General features: G+C 44.1%; 1 long non-coding RNA gene across 1 annotated transcript in view; it reads right to left on the bottom strand.

Moving 5' to 3' along the window:
* Positions 1 to 20676, bottom strand: part of LOC124718962 — a 366593-nt gene that overhangs the window by 219232 nt on the left and 126685 nt on the right. Inside the window, exon 2 of the long non-coding RNA XR_007005953.1 lies at positions 5062 to 5123. This is a non-coding gene — a long non-coding RNA (uncharacterized LOC124718962). The remainder of the gene's footprint in view (positions 1 to 5061; positions 5124 to 20676) is intronic.

Below are 20676 nucleotides of genomic sequence, written 5' to 3'. Positions count from 1 at the left end.
GGTGTCGCTTGAAACAGCAGGTTGTCGACACAAGCGAAAAAAGTGTGCAAATTTATATTAAAAAATATATATATAATGTAATGTTATTAATTATACAAATTAATTTTTCGCACTTTTAATCATTTTGATTCCTTATAGATTTTTAAGCGAATGCAATGTCCTTCACTTTTAACTTACATCGATTCCTGTATTCGCTATGCTGTTGAGATTTACACAAGTTGGTTAAATGGTTCTTCTTCCGCCATAATTTGTTCTCCTTCTGGACCGTGTGTACAATATTGATTCTTAATCGGACTTCCTCTTTTGATGCAGGCAGCGAAAGTGACATGACAATGGGATAATGCGCGGAAGAAAAAGAAAACTTTGATGGTTTTACACAAAAACGAACTCTCAGACTTCACATTTTCATAAAATTATTATTCAGACAACATACTGTATCACAAGAAATACGTCTTCTCGCCACGAGAACTAACGACAGAGTCTCTATAACAATCGTCAAAAAAAAAAATGGTAAAAAGTTTCCATCATTTGTCTTTCGCCTTCCGGCGTAGCAAAATGTCTCTTTGCCGACGCCGGCCAGTGTGGCCGAGCGGTTCTCGGCGCTTCAGTCTCGAACCGCGCGACCGCTACGGTCGCAGGTTCGAATCCTGCCTCGGGCATGGATGTGTGTGATGTCCTTAGGTTAGTTATGTTTAAGTAGTTCTAAGTTCTAGGGGACTGATGACCTCAGATGTTGTCCCATAGTGCTCAGAGCAATTTGAATCACTTCTCTTTGCCGACGCTTACAGTGGCCGCGCTAGTGTTTATTGTCATTGGTAATAACTTCTATAGTAGTGTCGGCGCTTTTCCTTTATGTACCTACACAGAGACCACAGCTCAGTAGTTCATCTGACATGAAACGTCGGTTAATGATGTCACATTAGCACCACAATTCTGTTGAACGCTAACATGGACGTGAGACATGATGGGAAGGTCGTCACAGCCCCTCTTACCCCCATTTCACCCCTTCTTTTGACGCCTCTGCGATGGAGCTCAGATCCGCGATGCCCCGCGTTGAAAACATACGGTTTTCTTATGTATAGACGAGGGAACCATTTCAGACAACCCACCGCTGAGAATCGACACCACAAGGCCTCAGGGGGGTCGCATAAATACATACATGAATATATATCTTCCCTTGGAGCGTTGTTTCCCATACATTTCGCTGTCTAAAACGGCACTTCACAATTCGATGACAAACAGCAGTGTCAAGGTTTGTCAAAAACGTCTCCTGACACCCTTGGTCGTTTCAACCACCCTGTAAGAGTATCGCACGGCTGCAACCTCACTGAACGCTATCGTATCCCTTTGAAGTGCAGTGCCACTACAGTTATTGCTCTCCTGTACAGTCTGCAACTCCTAAGAATCATTCATAACCATGCAACAAAATTTGAACGTGATCCGAAGTAGCGTGAACAAAACGGTGAAGAGTTTCTCGAAGACCCCAAGTTCGGCAACACCCTCAGTGCCACTCACGCTCCTTTGTATAGCGCGTTAAAAATGTACGTGTCAGAAATTTGGATGGCAAATCAGCCTGGCAACTCTAGCGGCTGAAGGTTGGGCAACCCCTTCGTCACCCGTTAGGTACAGTTTGCCTACCTTCAGGCGTAAGAGCAGCCCACAGGCTGATTGGGTGTCGAAATTATGACAAGTACATTTTTAATGTACTCAAGAAAGGTGCTTGTGTGGCACCAAAGGTACTGCCGAACTGGGGAATCTTGAAGGATCACTTTGCAGTGTTATTCACGCACATGCTAATGTTGCACTCCCGTGTGATCACGCCACAGGAAGGCGGAAAACAGGAGGGTTGAAAAAGCTTTATTATTGTTTGCTTCTTCGGATCACGTTCAGATTTCGCTGAATGGTTCCTAGTTGTTCTGGCATGTACACGGGAGCAAAAATTGCAGTCGCGCTGCACTCCAAAGGGGTGCGACTGAGTTCAATGCAGGTGCAGCGACACAATGTCCTTAGAGAAGGCTTGAAACGTCCGAAAAGGTCAAAGGTGTCTAGTCTTGTCAGGGATATATTTTGCTGTTGCTCACCGCACTGCCAACTGTCGTTATCGACCACGAAATGTATGGGAATCAAAGCTACAAAGGAAGGTGTGGATTCATTGATGCCTTTTATGCGACCCCGAGGCCTTTTCGTGTCGAATCTTAGCAGGTGGAGTGTCTGAAATGTTTTCCGCGGTGACACGTAAGAAACCCAAAACGTTTGATTTCAACCTTGGGTGTCACGGTTCTGACCTCCATCGCAGAGACGTCAAAAGAAGGAGTGAAATGTGTAAAAGGGGCTGTGACGAGCTTCTCATCGTGTGACATGTCCACGGTGGCGTTGACAGAACTGTGGTGAATTTTGGTGCGAATGTAATATACCTTACACCTAGCACAGACTTCTGAAGTCTGCCCTCTTTCGCATGTGTCGACACCCTGCGGTATGAAGTGTCGCCGAGCTCAAGGATGACATCGCAGGACGGCATACTTTTGCATCCTTATAGAGAAAGGTCGTCGAAACCTTCGGGCCGAATTTCAAACTAACACATCGCAATGGGAGACAACTACGGGGTTCCGAAAAGTGATCCTTTAATTGTGTTGCACAGTGTCTAACAACCCCGGCTTTTTCTTTTATTCGTGTCAGAAGCACCATGGATACAGGAATATAAAAAAAGGATAGTACACAGAAAAAAAATGAATTACAGGCATATGAAAATATATATAAATATATATACAAATATGTGTACACAGAAACAAAATGTTATAGGCATTTGGCCCAAAAGCGGGCTACGTCGACAGCATTTGTGGTTGCCAACATCAGATCCTCTAAAGTGCAGTGTGAAGGACATTCAGGGCAGTTATACATGTGCTGGGTCGTCTGCACCTCTCCACAGTCGCAGAGATTAGATGTAGTAGAATATCCCCACTTCACTTCAGAAGGTTATCTGTTGACCGTGCAGTGTTGGTGCGTAGCCTGTTTAGTGATCTCCAGACCACCCAGTCCTCATCGTAACCTGGTGCCAATTCTTCCTTTGGTTCCATCCAGTGCCCTTCTCCCGACCGTTTCCATCTCTCCACCCTAGATCCAGGTTGGTTGCTAAAATCTTCGGTTGCTCTGAGAAAACTGCGTCTAGATTTCAAGCGTTTGGTGGCTGGCTGAGTTTTGTGGAGGGGGTGGCTCTCTGCCATCTCAGCCCTCGCTCTTTCACTATAGGCTGCCGCTTCTCTTCGCACTGCAGGAGGTGCAATCCCAGCCAGATGGTAGAGCTTGTCTGTTGGCGTCGGTTTCAGACATCCAGTGACGAGCCTGCAGGTCTCGTTCAGAGCAATGTCGACCTGTTAAGCGTGGGTAGAGTTGTACCAGACACTGCTTGCATATTCGCCTGCTGGGAAGCAAACTGCTAGTGCTGTGGTCCTCACTACCTCTGGCTTTGCGCCCCAGGAGGAGTTCGTTATTTTCCGAAGAATATTATTTCTGCCGCTCACCTTCATTTTGGTGTTAATACAATGCTGTTTATACGTCAGAGCCCTGTCTAGGGTTACTCCTAGGTATTTGGGGTTAACGGCTAATAATACCACACAGTCGTTTCATTCCAACACCATCTTTGCTTAGTTCAGTGTGTCTAACGTAAACACGACTGGAGAAACAGCCTGTGAGTACTGAAAGACAGTGCTACAGGTTATACCAAAGCCGTGCATGCAATATACAATTTAAATTAGATACATCCACCTGCTGGCGGATTTATAAACCTCCAAAACGCATAGTAGAATCAACAATGAATAGTTACTGCTCACAGAAATTTGTAGTGTATGTGTGTGTGTGTGTGTGTGTGTGTGTGTGTGTGTGTGTGTGTGTGTTGAATCTCCTAAAAAGGGGCTTATTAGCCGACAAACAGATTGTAATAACAGTTAGAAAGAATTTTTTGCGAAAACATGCCATTTTTTAAACGGAACAGTGCGTATTGAGATTAACAAACCAAAAGCAGGAGTTATTAGAGTGTCAGTGATGCTTGTTGCAGGATTCTAGTGCGAGTCATTTACGAGGTATCGTATTTTTAAAGGGTTTCAACACCTTGTACAATACCTGTGGTAGCACACACTAAAGAACAACACAAGTGCCGGCCGCTGTGGCCGAGCGGTTCTAGGCGCTTCAGTCCGAAACCGCGCTTCCGCAACGGTCACAGGTTGGAATCCTGCCTCGGGCACTCCGCGGCTATAAATAACTGCCGAGATGGTTGACGTCTATTGGGATATCTTACTATCTACTGATTGGACTGTCACACACTAACTGACTAACAAGTTGGAATGCACTCAAGAAACACACCAGGACACTGTAAGCAAATATAAGAACATCGTACCTAGCAACTACGCAGGCTGAATGGCGCAAGTTAAGCGCTGTCGGGCGTGGTCGGCACTTGGGTGGGTGACCATCCAGGCCGTCATGCGCTGTTGCCATTTTTCGGGGTTCACTCAGCCTCGTGATGCCAATTGAGGAGCTACTCGACCGAATAGTAGCGGCTTCGGTCAAGAATACCATCACAACGACTGGGAGAGCGGTGTGCTGACCCCACGCCCCTCCTATCCGCATCCTCCACTGAGGATGACACGGCGGTCGGATGGTCCCGGTAGGCCACTCGTGGCCTGAAGGCGGAGTGATTTTTTTTATTACAATTTGTTGATTGGCTAACAATGAACTCGTGACTATCAATCTGTTCTGTGGAAACCACACATGAATAGCTCAAAAATGGCTCTAAGCACTATGGTACTTAACATCTGAGGTCATTAGTCCCCTAGAACTTAGAACTACTTAAATCTAACTAACCAAAGGACATAATACACATACATGCCCGAGGTAGGATTCGAACCTGCGACCGCAGCAGCAGTGCGGTTCCGTACTGCAGCGCCTAGAACCGCTCGTCCACAGCGGCCGGTACACATGAATAGCACTTTGCATTTTCACAATATTTGCGGCGGACGTTTTATGTGATTTAATAATAACAACGAAAATAAGCACTTTACTCATACTTACGTTTCAGGTAGAACCCTTTTCTGATCGGGGCTTCGTATTTACTAGTAGAGCAGCGACGGGAACTGGAAAAGACAAACAGTAACTTTAATTACACCCAGTAAAAGTTCGTATTTCTACATATCTAATAAAATTTCTGTTGTTACACACAAGGTGTCTCTGGCACTGCGATGGAACCGAAACCGCCAGACGGGTGACCCGATAGCCACATAGTCTGGGGGTCGCTCCTCGGACTCTGGCAGGAGCCGTTCTGCTTTTAGTATACTTATATCACTTAGCAGGAGACTTGGAAAAAAATGAGAAAATCGTTGCGCCATTAAGTTGTATCCGGGAGGGATTCGGAGTTTCAGTCAGTAGGCAAGGTCAGTGATACTCGGGCTTCGTAAGGCGGTGGGAAGTGGCTACCGTGGAGGGCAAAGCCACATCTGGGGGCGTGTCACTGGGGCCCGTCCAATGGCGCGAGTGCGTCAACACCGCGGCCTCCACACGTGTCCGACGGTGATCGACCTTGCCTTACGTTTGCCTTAAGTTTTTCGATTCGGATGCCTCCCTGGACTGTCTTCACACGCTTATGGCAATTTTCGCTACGCTCTGGACTTCACTCCTGGATAGCTATTCATTTCGTGAACTCAGCTGTCATCGACCGCAGGGACCGCGTGTTCGTTCCCGCTGCCTCTCTCACCGCCAGCGACAGCGATCGTAAACTATACTACTGGCCATTAAAATTGCTACACCAAGGAGAAATGCAGATAATAAACGGGTATTCATTCGACAAATATATTATACTAGAACTGACATGTGATTACATTTTCACGCAATTTAGGTGCATAGAATCTGAGAAATCAGTACCCAGAACAACCACCTCTGGCCCCAATAACGGCCTTGATACGCCTGGGCATTGAGTCAAACAGAGCTTGGATGTCGTGTACAGGTACAGCTGCCCACGCAGCTTCAACACCATACCACAGTTCATCAAGAGTAGTAACTGGCGTATTGTGACGAGCCAGTTGCTCGGCCACCATTGACCAGACGTTTTCAATTGGTGAGAGATCTGGAGATGTGCTGGCCAGCGCAGCAGTAGAATATTTTCTGTATCCAGAAAGGCCCGTACAGGACCTGCAACAAGCGGTCGTGCATTATCTTGCTGAAATGTAGGGTTTCGCAGGGATCGAATGAATGGTAGAGCCACGGGTCGTAACACATCTGAAATGTAACGTCCACTGTTCAAAGTGCCGTCAATGCAAACAAGAGGTGACCGAGACGTGTAACCAATGGCACCCCATACCATCACGCCGGGTGATACGCCAGTATGACGATGACGAATACACGCTTCCAATGTGCGTTCACCGCGATGTCGCCAAACACGGATGCGACCATCATGATGCTGTAAACAGAATCTGGATTCATCCGATAAAGTGACGTTTTGCCATTCGTGCACCCAGATTCGTCGTCGAGTACACCATCGCAGGCGCTCCTGTCTGTGATGCAGCATCAAGCGTAACCGCAGCCATGGTCTCCGAGCTGATAGTCCATGCTGCTGCAAACGTCGTCGAACTGTTCGTGCGGATGGTTGTTGTCTTGCAAACGTCCCCATCTGTTGACTCAGGGATGGAGAAATGGCTGCAAGATCCGTTACAGCCATGCGGATAAGATGCCTGTCATCTCGACTGCTAGTGATACGAGGCCGTTGGGATCCAGCACGGCGTTCCGTATTACCCTGCTGAACCCACCGATTCCATATTCTACTAACAGTCATTCGATCTCGACCAACGCGAGCAGCAACGTCGCGATACGATAAACCGAAATCGCGATGGGCTACAATCCGACCTTTATCAAAGTCGGAAACGTGATGGTACGCATTTGTCCTCCTTAAACGAGGCATCGCAACAACGTTTCAGCAGGCAACGCCGGTCAACTGCTGTTTGTGTATGAGAAATCGGTTGGAAACTTTCCTCACGTCAGGACGTTGTAGGTGTCGCCAATCTTGTGTGAATGCTCTGAAAAGCTAATCATTTGCATATCACAGCATCTTCTTCTTGTCGGTTAAATTTCGCGTCTGTAGCACGTCATTTATTATCTTTCTGTGAAACAGGAAAATGCTCTTTACTAGTTGCACAAATATAAATTTCAGTTTTAAGACAGTATTTACTGATGATGGTCGGTTCCGTAAAGGGTGTACCAATTTTAATGGCCAGTAGTGTATGTCCTACAAACAACGAGTAAAGACAGAAAATTCATCTCTCCAGCGTGGCACAGCCATTTTATGTTTACAAATTTGATAACAGTTTTGTTCATATACCTTGTTAGCACATGTAGAGGTTTTTATATGTGTACAAGTAGTAAATAGCATTTTTCCTGGGTTATAGGATGACAGTATAATCCCACTATTTCGTACGATTTTTAAGCACGTGAGGTACGTGGAACTGTTCGGTCATTTGAAAAGTCTTTAGAAATTCCTTTTTTCGAAATCGGAATGAATACTGAGTTTTTACAGTCTTTTGTACAGTGTTGGTTCACGAAACTTTAAGATATTGAATATTTGTACATTGCGTCTCCATATATTTTGCACTATACTGGTATTAACACCAGTTGCAAAGGTGTTTCTTAATTTGCCTGTTTTATGTTCAAGATATTTCATACTTCGCACGCTTTTGTCTCCCATACTAATTTATTACTTACTGTATTGGGGTTTCGCCCTCTTATTATAATATTTTAATGTACATTTTCTTTCCCTGACTAAGAAGCTAGTTCTTAGGAAAATTGTTTAATGTACTGTACCATAGGTAGGCATTTGTCCATTTGCAGAACTGTTTCCTCTCACGTTTTGTTTACAATTTACGTTACACTAAGTAATTTTGACACAGCTTGTCTCTAGCGCTCGACCATGCGCTTGGCCGCTGGCCGAGCCTCGCCGCGGAACTGCTCACGACGCCTAGTTCCCTTGTTGTTTGCGTGTGACCCTTATTCCTGGCCCGGCGTAGCTCCGTCTACGTTTCTCTTATTGTTTTTAGTATAGACAGACGTAATCTTATGATTATACGTCTTTGTTCTGTATTAGTTATATTCTGTGACATGGCCAAGGTTTGGCCCTCACAGTAGTTTAATTTTTGTAAGTATCGCGATTTTCGTTATTATGAAATCATTAGAATGATGATGTATTTCAATGTTTAATATATGTCGGTATGGGATAATTTATAGGTTCTGAAGAAGATACCATTATTGGCATCGAAGGTAAACTAAAAAAAAATTTACCTTGCAACTGAGGGCTGAATTTCTTATTGTCTGAACACTTTCACTGCACTCTTTACAATGATTATGAACAATTCAGGTGGAATTCCATCATGTCCACTAGCCTCGTTTTTATCGACATTTCATATGGCCCATTTGTCTCCACTCTCCAAAATATCTAGCTCTGGTTCGAAAATCATTTTGACTTAATCTTATATGTGTCTTTTACGTGTTCTGCCCATCCTAGACAGAGCCAGAGAATCGAAGATCCTGTACTCTTACACGTGAGCGTAACTACGCGTTCAACCTCTAGCGACAATAAATGTTCAACACTTTCGTTTTTATTTTATATTAACTGCCATATTGTGTGTAGACTATGGATGTGCAGCTAAGCTGATATTAGCCCAAATTATATTGGACACTATTATGTATTACTACGTATGGCCCCACTGGACGTGGTAAGAATGGAAAAGACTGTTTATTATCAGTTAGAGGACAACCAACCGTGATATAGCATTTGATAAGGTAGGAAACACTAAAGCAAAATCAAGATACGTTCACAGGGACTGACGACATTGAAAAATGGTTCAACAATGTGAGATTGGACATTTAAAATTCCAAGGAATACAAGACATGCTATAAGGAAAACCTGGAAATGGTACGCATGGCACAGCACGAGCTCCGAATGTTCCACAGCGCCGCCCATGAAAACGGGACTTTTCCGCGGCTCTTTCTCTTCGGAATAGAAAGGTAGGGTCATGTGTTTCTGATAGTCCTTGGGCCAGGAACCGACTACATAACAAACAGAAGTCTTAGTGTCTCCGTCCTACAGTGCATTGTCCACTTCTTCCAGCTCAGAAAAATGGAGCAAATCGGTTGGCCCATTCTGTATTGGGTGCGGTCAACGGTGCGCCTTAATGTGTTTATGGAGGCATCATTACTTCATGGGTGGTTCCTCAGAAAACCCGAAAAAAGCGTTTCTCACAATTTTTTCGCCGTCTGCAGGGGATACCGAAATAACAAACCGTAGCAAATTGCTCACATTTTAACATTCATAAGTGCCATCCCTGTTTTCAAAAATCTTCATTCGTTACCGAGAAACACCCCCAAAACTTGGTTTTTGGGCACCAAAACCGAGACGCGGATGCCAAGACTGCTATGCACAGCAAAGGGCTGACATTTTTGCGATATATACCTAAGTTCCCGATCTCTGACAACAAAGGAAACTTTGATATCTTTTCCGTTTTAGAGATAGAGAGGTTCGAAATAACCCTTGTGTACACACAAAATTCTGTCATATGGTTCAAATGGCTCTGAGCACTGTGGGACTTAACATTTGAGATCATCAGTCTCCTACAACTTAGAACTACTTAAACCTAACTAACCTAAGGACATCACACACATCCATGATCGAGGCAGGATTCGAACCTGCGACTCTAGCAGTCACGTGGTTGCAAACTGAAGCGCCTATAAGAGCTCGGCCACCGCGGCCGGCAAAATTCTGTGTGAAGCGAAACAGTAGTTTATAAAATGAGGTAGCGCGAGAAATATGCTGTGACGTTTCCAGAATGAAATTTTCACTCTGCAGCGGAGTGTGCGCTGATATGAAAGATTCATGCGGTGAAGTGCCTCCGTTACCATCAGAAAGGTGCCGGGAACTCTGTTTTAGTATTGAATCACATGCAATTTTTTTCATGTAAAATCCGGTCTGAGGTGTAATATCACATAAGTAAACTATGAAAATTTTACTGATCCTTAAAGTTCTTTTCATGTGACTGGCATACCATGCTGTTGAAAAGATCACAGAAAAGGTGAATATGCTCCTGTTTGAAAAACTGACTGAAAAGTTGGGTACTAGCTGCTTCATTCTACATTACTCAGCACCTATATTAATTTTTCTAAAAACTTTAGCAAGTGAACGTTTTCGCGCTTTTTTATACTGAGAGAGAATGAGACAGTGGTGCCGGCCGGAGTGGCCGTGCGGTTCTAGGCGCTACATCTGGAACCGAGCGACCGCTACGGTCGCAGGTTCGCATCCTGCCTCGGGCATGGATGTGTGTGATGTCCTTAGGTTAGTTAGGTTTAATTAGTTTTAAGTTATAGGCGACTGATGACCTCAGAAGTTAAGTCGCATAGTGCTCAGAGCCATTTGAGACAATGGTAGTGGGAAAGAAATACAAGAAAATAGTAGAGTGTGGAGCGAAGGAGACTATGGAAGTGTGAGAGAAAGAGGAACAGATAGCTGACTGTGACCGAACAGTACTAGGAAATGTGTGAAGGCCACAGTGGCAGTGTGACAGATACAAAGAGGGGGAGGAAGTGGATGTGGGTGAAAAAAATGTTCAAATGTGTGTGAAATCTTACGGGACTTAACTGCTGTCATCAGTCCCTAAGCTTACACACTACATAATCTAAATTATCCTAAGGACGAACACACACACACACCCATGCTCGAGGGAGCACTCGAGCATCAGCTGCACAGCCCATGACTGCAGCGCCCGAGACCGCTCGGCTAATCCCGCGCGGCAAATGTGGGTGAAAGCCAGTGATAATGAGAAAGAGCGTCTATGGCAATGACAATAAGGAAGAAAGAGGCAGTGGCAGTGAGGGGAGAGAGAGAGAGAGAGAGAGAGAGAGAGAGAGAGAGAGAGAGAGAGACAGTGGGAATGAATGGATGAGATATTAGCAACAAGAAAGGAAGGGCAAGATGGAGACAGTGAGAGGAGACAGTAGTAGTAGCAGTATAGAACGGAGGAGACTGGCTATGAGACAGTGGACTGTGGCAGACAGAGAGACACAAGCAGACAATGACAATGAATAAAATAATAATAACGAGTTGCGCTGAATTAGTGAGTCAGAATGGGCAAGTGGTAGTGGATGGGGATGAGCGATTTAGACCGATGGAATGATGGATGTGAGCTACAATTGGGGAAGATTGAGGGAATGAGTTGCATGTGAAAAGCGAGACTGAATATCTTGGGAAAAACTTTAAAGCTACTGAGGAAGGTAGAATGAGGGCGCAGGTAGCCCACTTTCCAGTCAGGGCCCTTTTAATCGGAGCATATTAGCCTCTTTTGCGCTCCGATATGAGCATTTTTACGCTGGTATGGAGTATGTACAAGAACGAAGAGGGAACAATAAAAAAATTGAAGACCAAGAGAGATATGCTCAGATTAAAAAAGAACGTAAGACAGAGATGTAGTCTATATTCCCTGGTTTTCAGCTTGTGCTTCGAGGAAGCGATGCCGGGAATGAAAGAAAGGTACAGGAGTGGGATTAAAATGTATGGTGAAGGGAATTTAAAGATAAAACTCGTCGACGAAATTGCTGCGTTATCCTCAATGAAAGTGAGAAAGAACTGCAAAACCTCTCAGATGGAATGAACACTGTAACGATGACACATTGAGGGATAAGAGGAAATTAATAAAGACGAAAGTGTTGAGGAGTGCCATGGAGGAGATTAGCTATAATCTTTCCACCAAAACTGGGGTCTACGTTGTAGACGAAGTGAAGGAATTCGGCTGCCTGCGAAGTAAGATAACTCGTAACTCACGAAGAAAGGATGATACAAGAAGCAGACCAGCACATAGAAAGACTAGGTTCCTAGCTAAACAAAGTCTGCTAGTATCAAATATAGACCTCAATTCCAGGAAGAAATTTCTGAGAATGCACATCTAGAGCACTGTTCGATAGTTAATTATGGACTGTGTGAATACCGAAAAAGAGGAGTGAATCGAAGCGTTTGGGGTGTGATGTTGTAGCAGATTGTTGAAAGTCAGTTGGCCTGGTAACGTAAGGATCGAGGAGGTGGTTCGGAGAATTAGCGAAGAAAGCAACATGTTCAAAACACTGATCAAGAAGAAGGGACGTCATGATCGGACGTAAGTTAAGACCAATAATAACTCCCATGGTATTAGCGGGAGGTGTAAGGGGTAAAAGCTGCAGAGGAAGATGGAGGTTGGAACATGTCCAACAAGACATTGTATTGAACTGGCGACCTAGAAACGACGGAGAGGCTTCGTCCCCGCCGCAGCCCTCAGTGGTTCACAGCCCCACAACATGCTACAGAAGTCCACTCCCCCCCCCCCTTCCATCCTCCGAATGACTCACACCAGACGAGTGTAACCCCAAATGTTTGCGTGGTAGATTAATTACGGTGTACGGCTACGTGGAGACAGAGTTTGCGCAGCAATCAAATTCAAATAGTTCCAATGACTCTGAGCACTATGAGACTTAAATTCTGAGGTCATCAGTCCCCTAGAACTTAGAACTACTTAAACCTAACTATCCTAAGGACACCACACACATCCAGGCCCGAGGCAGGATTCGAACCTGCGGCCGTAGCGGTCGCGCGGTTCCAGACTGTAGCGCCTAGAACCGCTCGTCCAGCCCGGCCGCCTGCGCAGCAATCGCCGACATAATGTAACTAAGGCGGAATAAGGGGAAGCAGCCCGCATTCGCCGAGGCAGATGGAAACCCGCCTTAAAAATCATCCACAGACTGGCCGGCACTTCACCGGACCTGAACACTAATCCGCCGGGCGGATTCGTGCCGGGGACCGGCAGGCGTTCCCGCCCCGAAAGCAGGGCGTTACACCGCGCGACTAACCGGGCGGCGCAACAAAACATACTTTTACTGCAACCTTCTTTTGTAATTTATTGCTTGTGTATTACTGTTCATGTTGATGTTGATGTGGTCTTTAGTCCTGAGACTGGTTTGATGCAGCTCTCCATGCTACTCCATCAAATGGTTCAAATGGCTCTGAGCACTATGGGACTCAACTGCTGTGGTCATTAGTCAAAAAATGGTTCAAATGGTTCTGAGCACTATGGGACTTAACAGCTATGGTCATCAGTCCCCTAGAACTTAGAACTACTTAAACTTAACTAACCTAAGGACAGCACACAACACCCAGCCATCACGAGGCAGAGAAAATCCCTGACCCCGCCGGGAATCGAACCCGGGAACCCGTGCGTGGGTCATTAGTCCCCTAGAACTTATGACTAGTTAAACCTAACTAAACTAAGGACACCACACACACCCATGCCCGAGGCAGGATTCGAACCTGCGACCGTAGCAGCAGCGCGGCTCCGGACTGGAGCGCCTAGAACCGCACGGCCATCGCGGCCGGCTGCTACTCTATCCTGTGCAAGCTTCTTCATCTCCCAATACGTACTGCAGCCTACATCCTTCTGAACCTGTTTAGTGTATTCATCTCTTGGTCTCCCTCTACGATTTTTACCCTCCACGCTGCCCTCCAATACTAAATTGGTGATCCCTTTATGCCTCAGGACATGTCCTATCAACCGATCCCTTCTTCTTGACAAGTTGTACCACAAACACCTCTGCTCCCCAATCCTGTTCAATACTTCCTCATTAGTTACGTGATCTACCCATCTAATCTTCAGCATTCTTCTGAAGAAACACATTTCAAACGCTCCTATTCTCTTCTTGTCCGAACTATTTATCGTCCATGTTTCACTTCCATACATGGCTACACTCCACACAAATACTTTCAGAAACGACTTCCTGACAATTAAATCTACACTCGATGTTAACAAATTTCTCTTCTTCATAAACGCTTTCCTTGCCATTGCCAGTTTACATTTTATATCCTCTCTACTTCGACCATCATCAGTTATTTTGCTCCCCAAATAGCAAAACTCCTTTACTACTTTAAGTGTCTCATTTCCTAATCTAATTCCGTCAGCATCACCCGGTTTGATTCGACTACATTCCATTATCCTCGTTTTGCTTTTGTTGACGTTCATCTTATATCCTCCTTTCAAGACACTGTCCATTCCGTTCAACTGCTCTTCCAAGTCCTTTGCTGTCTCTGACAGAATTACAATGTCATCGGCGAACCTCAAACTTTTTATTTCTTCTCCATGGATTTTAATACCTACTCCGAATTTTTCTTTTGTTTCCTTTACTGCTTGCTCAATATACAGATTGAATAACATTGGAAAGAGGCTACAACCCTGTCTCACTCCCTCCCAAACCACTGCTTCCCTTTCATGTCCCTCGACTCTAATAACTGCCATCTGCTTTCTGTACTAATTGTGAATAGCCTTTCGCTTCCTGTATTTTACCCCTGTCACCTTCAGAATTTCTTAGAGAGTATTCCAGTCAACATTGTCAAAAGCTTTCTCCAAGTCTACCAATACTAGATACGTAGGTTTGCCTTTTCTTAATCTAGCTTCTAAGATAAGTCGTAGGGTCAGTATTGCCTCACGTGTTCCCATATTTCTACGGAATCCAAACTGATCTTCCCCGAGGTCGGCTTCTACCTGTTTTTCCATTCGTCTGTACAGAATTCGCGTTAGTATTTTGCAGCCGTGACTTATTAAACTGACAGTTCGGTAATTTTCACATCTGTCAACGCCTGCTTTCTTTGGGATTGGAATTATTATATTCTTCTTGAAGTCTGAGGGTATTTCGCCTGTCTCATACATTTTGCTCACCAGATGGTAGAGTTTTGTCAGGACTGGCTCTCCCAAGGCTGTCAGTAGTTCTAATTGAATGTTATCTACTCCAGGGGCCTTGTTTCGACTCAGGTCTTTCAGTGCTCTATCAAACTCTTCATGCAGTATCGTGTCTCCCATTTCATCTTCATCTACATCCTCTTCCATTTCCATAATATTGTCCTCAAGAACATCGCCCTTGAATAGTCCCTCTATATACTCCTTCCACCTTTCTGCTCTCCCTTCTTTGCTTAGAACTTGGTTTCCATCTGAGCCCTTGATATTCATACAAGTGGTTCTCTTTTGTCCAAAGGCAGTATCTATCTTACCCCTAGTGAGGTAAGCCTCTACATCCTTACATTTGTCCTCTAGCCATCCCTGCTTAGCCATTTTGCACTTCCTGTCCATCTCATTTTTGAGACGTTTGCATTCCTTTTTGCCTGCTTCATTTACTGCATTTTATATTTTCTCCTTTCATCAATTAAATTCAGTATTCCTTCTGTCACCCAAGGATTTCTACTAGCCCTCGCCGTTTTACCTACTTGTTCCTCTGCTGCCTTCACCACTTCATCCCTCAAAGCTATCCATTCTTCTTCTACTGTATTTCTTTCCCCCATTCTTGTCAATTGTTCCTTTATGCTCTTCCTGAAACTCTCTACAACCTCTGGTTCCTTCAGTTTATCCAGGTCCCATCTCGTCAAATTCCCTTTTTGCAGTTTCTTCAGTTTTAATCTACAGTTCATAACCAATAGATTTTGGTCAGAGTCCACATCTGCCCCTGCAAATGTCTTACAATTTAAAACCTGGTTCCTAAATCTCTGTCTTACCATTATATAATCTATCTGATATCTTCTAGTATCTCCAGGGTTCTTCCATGTATACAACCTTCTTTCATGATTCTTGAACCAAGTGTTAGCTATGATTAAGTTATGCTCTACGCAAAATTCTACCAGGCGGCTTCCTTTTTAATTTCTTAGACCCAATCCATATTCACCTACTACGTTTCCTTCTCTCCCTTTTCCTACTGACGAATTCCAGTCACCCATGACTATTAAATTTTCGTCTCCCTTCACTACCTGAATAATTTCTTTTATCTCATCATACATTTCATCAATTTCTTCGTCATCTGCAGAGCTAGTTGGCATATAAACTTGTACTACTGTAGTAGGCGTGGGCTATGCGTGTCTATCTTGGCCACAATAATGCGTTCACTATGCTGTTGGTAGTAGCTTACCCGCACTCCTATTTTTTTATTCATTATTAAACCTACTCCTGCATTACCCCTATTTGATTTTGTGTTTATAAACCTGTATTTACCTGATCAAAAGTCTTGTTCCTCCTGCCACCGAACTTCGCTAATTCCCACTATATCTAACTTTAACCTATCCATTTCCCTTTTTAAATTTTCTAACCTACCTGTCCGATTAAGAGATCTGACATTCCACGCTCCGATCCGTAGAACGCCAGTTTTCTTTCTCCTGATAACGACGTCTTCTTGAGTAGTCCCCGCCCGGAGATCCGAATGGGGACTATTTTACCTCCGGAATATTTTGCCCAAGAGGACGCCATCATCATTTATCCATACAGTAAAACTGCATGCCCTCGGAGAAAAATTACGGCCGTAGTTTCCCCTTGGTTTCAGCCGTTCGCAGTACCAGCACAGCAAGGCCGTTTTGGTTAATGTTACAAGGCCAGATCAGTCAATCATCCAAAACTGTTGCCCCTGCAACTACTGAAAAGGCTGCTGCCCCTCTTCAGGAACCATACGTTTGTCTGGCCTCTCAACAGATACCCCTCCGTTGTGGTTGCACCTACGGTACGGCTATCTGTGTCGCTGAGGCACGCAAGCCTCCCCACCAACGGCAAGGTCTATGGTTCATGGGGGGGGGATTACTGTTCATAACATATATTAATATCTGACGAACTCGGCATGGTCGAGTATTCAGCCGCCGAGCGGTTCTAGGCGCTTCAGTCCGGAGTTGCGCTGCTGCTACGGTCGCAGGTTCCTCGGGCATGGATGTGTGTGATCTCCTTAGGATAGTTAGGTTTAAGTAGTTCTAAGTCTAGAGGACTGATGACCACAGACGTTAAGTCCCATAGTGCTTAGAGTCATTTGAACCATCGTTTTTTTACAACAGATTCATTCCTTGCAAACAGCGTTTTAACGCAAAAAGCTTTCGGTTCGCTATAGCCAACTTTACAAACGAAATAAAAAATTAACTAGTTTGTAGTACAACATCGAAAAAATTTCATTTCCATACATTTGTGAAAACACCTTTGATATGCTGTGCACAGATGCTTCGCGTCTCTGCAACGCAGTTTTGTAAACGTCTCCTGTGACAACGCCTCGTCAGCTTATAGACTGCGACTGTTTTCGCCTACAGCCGTACGCGTTTCGTAGTTGAAAGCTACCAAAAGCGCTGCCATGTGTCAGGAGTCTCCTTGACTCGACTGTAGGCGTTTCGCAGCTGTAGAGAATAAACGTATCAAAAATTTCGTGCATGATGTGGTATTTTTTTACTTATTTTAGTGTTCATGACGTCATATCTCTTGGACTGTGTTTCGTACAATGGTATATTTGTGTAGGTACATTCAGCGGCATATGTGGATACTCAGTGCGAAATATGTTGTGAAAAGACGTAGTAACAAAGAAGTAATAAAAGATGACGCAGTTTTTCACGCATCGCTGTGTTTAATTTCTCCTCACACGTGTGTCACATAACGACACTATCTTGTAGGCACATTCAGCGGTATATGTGGACACTGTCGGCTGGATGTGTTGTGAATAGAATTAGCAGTACAGAAGTAATAAATTGAAACGTCACTACGACGTGGCAGTTTTTCATGTCTCTCGTTGTTTGTGACGTCATATCTCCTCAACTGTGATAGGTAGGACGTTCTTACCCCGACGGTGATTGTTGCCTGACAGTGAAGAGTAGTATGTGTACCTAGTATGGTTGAAATAGGTCCATTGCTTCAGTAGGAGACGTGGAGAAAACACACACACACACACACACACACATTTGGGTTTATGGTATGTACAGATTATCTTATGAATATCGTCGACGATGTTTGCAGATAATGCCGCTGTATAAGGAGAAGCCAGAACGCAAGAGAGCTTAAGCGAAATGCAGTAAGGTCTGGAGGAGATAGTCGCTTGGTGAAAGCTACGTCTACGTCTACGTGGTTACTCTCCTATTCACAATAAAGTGCCTGCCAGAGGGTTCAATGAACCACCTTCATGCTGTCTCTCTACCGTTCCACTCTCGAACGGCGCACGGGAAAAACGAGCACTTAAATTTTTCTGTGCGAGCCCTGATTTCTCTTATTTTATCGTGATGATCATTTCTCCCTATGTAAGTGGGTGCCAACAGAATGTTTTCGCATTCAGAGGAGAAAACTGGCGATTGGAATTTCATGAGAAGATCCCGTCGCAACGAAAAACGCCTTTGTTTTAATGATGCCACTCCAATTCACGAATCATGTGACACTCTCTCCCATATTTCGCGATAATACAAAACCTGCTGCCCTTCTTTGAATTTTTCGATGTACACCGTCAATCCGATCCCCTAACGATCCCACACAGCGCAGCAGTATTCTAAAAGAGGACGGACAAGCGTAGTGTAGGCAGTCTCCTTAGTAGGTCTGTTACATTTCCTAAGTGTCCTGCCAATAAAATGCAGTCTTTGGTTAGCCTTCTCCACAACATTTTATATGTGTTCCTTCCAAATTAAGTTGTTCGTAACTGTAATACCTAGGTAGTACGGCTTTTGGATTAGACTGATTTATCATGTAACCGAAGTTTAACGAGTTCCTTTTAGCACTCATGTGGATGACCTCACACTTCTCCTTATTTAGTGTCAACTGCCACTTTCCGCACCATTCAGATATCTTTTGTAAATCCTTTTGCAATTTCTTTCGATCTTCTGATGACTTTACTAGTCGATAAACGGACAGCGTCATCAGCAAACAACCTAAGAGGGCTGCTCAGATTGTCTCCCAAATCATTTATATAGATAAGGAACAGCAAAGGCCCTATAAAGCTACCTTGGGCAACACCAGAAATCACTTCTGTTTTACTCGATGACTTTCCGTCAATTACTACCAACTGTAACCTCTCTGTCAAGAAATCGCAAATCCAGTCACATAGCTGAGACGATTTTCTATAAGCACGTAATTTCACTACAAGCCACTTGTGTGGTAGTGTCAAAAGCCTTTCGGAAATCCAGAAATACGGAATCATTCTGGAATCCCTTGTCAGTAGCACTTAACACTTTATGGCAGTAAAGAGCTAGTTGTGTTTCACAAGAACTATGTTTTCTAAATCCATGTTGACGGAGTCAATAGTCCGTTTTCTTCGACGTAATTCATAATGTTCGAACACAATACATATTCCAGTATCCTGCTGCATATCGACGTTAAAGATATGCGCCTGTAATTTAGTGGATTGCTCCTACTACCTTTCTCGAATATTGGTGTGACCTGTGCAACTTCCCATTCTTTCGGTACGGATCTTTCATCGAGCGAACGGTTGTATGTGATTGTTAAGTATGGAGCTAATGCATCAGCATACTCCGAAAGGAGCCTAATTGGTATACAGTCTGGACCAGAAGACTTGCTTTTATTAAGTGATTTAAGTTGCTTTGAAACGTCCCCTTAGAAAAATTAATGAATTACTGTGCTAATAATTCTCTTACGTTATTTGATTTTCAAACAGCTGAGCAGAACTGAAGGTACTCAGACATTTCTCTCTTTACTTATTCTGATCAATACTAAATTGACACACAATATTTTTAGCGCAACACAATCTGACTTTCAATAATCCCTACAAAAGAATGGCCCTGACCAACAATAACCTATACCTTTCACGAATCACTTACCACACAAAAATCTTCGTTACTCAAACTACTGCAGTACAGCGAGCGCCACTACTGCCAGCTAAATAAAAGATTCTAACTACTGAAGGCACTAACTACTGATAGGCATAGTTAGCAAATGAAAGATTCTGATAGAGAACAAACAATGTATTTACCTTAATAGTGTTCAAAAGTCATAATATTTATATCAGTTCACGACATCCAGTCTTACAAATTTACTCTCTGATGGACACACGTCCAGATCATCCGCTCTCAAAACTTCGCCATCTCACTTCCCACATCCACCACTGCTGGCGGCTCACCTCCAACTGCGCAACGCTACGCGCTGTTAACAGCCAACTGCCCAACACTATAATAGCAAATATTCCAACAATGCAAACCAGCCACAGACTGCACACAGCAGAGCCAGTGATTTTCATATAGAGCGCTACGTGGCGTTACCAACATAAAAACCTAAACAGCCTACTTACAGCTTCACTACTCCAATAATATTTACTTCTACGTTCCTGATGTTGGCAGCTGTTCTCGATTCGAATTCTGGAATACCTACTTCGTCTTCTTTTCTGAAGGCATTTCGCAAGTCTGTGTTTAGTAACTCTGGTTTGGCAGCACTGTCTTCGATAGTATTTCCATTGCTATCGCGCAGAGAAGGCATTGATTGTTTCTTGCCGCTAACATACTTCACATAAGACCAGAATCTCTTTGGATTTTCTGCCAGGTTTCGAGACAAGGTTTCGTTGTGGAAACTGTTATAAGCATCTCGCATTGAAGTCCGCGCTAAATTTCGAACTTCTCTAAAAGATCGCCAATCTGATAATCCGGGTTTTTCACTTGCTGGAATAAAACGTAAGCTGCTTTTTATGAATAGATATATTGTTCGTTTATTTTTGGAGGATTTGGGGATTACAATATTCAGTGTCGCTACGACAACCCTGCGTCATCAGGTGATCAAAATCATTTGCAAAATGGCTTAGACATCTGTATGGTGAGGGAAGTGGTAATTGCTTTCAACGAGGGAAGATGTGAGGTCATCCACATTAGTACCAAAA

Source organism: Schistocerca piceifrons, chromosome 10, assembly GCF_021461385.2.
Source record: "Schistocerca piceifrons isolate TAMUIC-IGC-003096 chromosome 10, iqSchPice1.1, whole genome shotgun sequence".
Taxonomy (NCBI): Eukaryota; Metazoa; Arthropoda; class Insecta; order Orthoptera; family Acrididae; genus Schistocerca; species Schistocerca piceifrons.
Note: the sequence above shows the minus strand (reverse complement) of the source record. Positions and strands in the feature narration are given on the sequence as shown.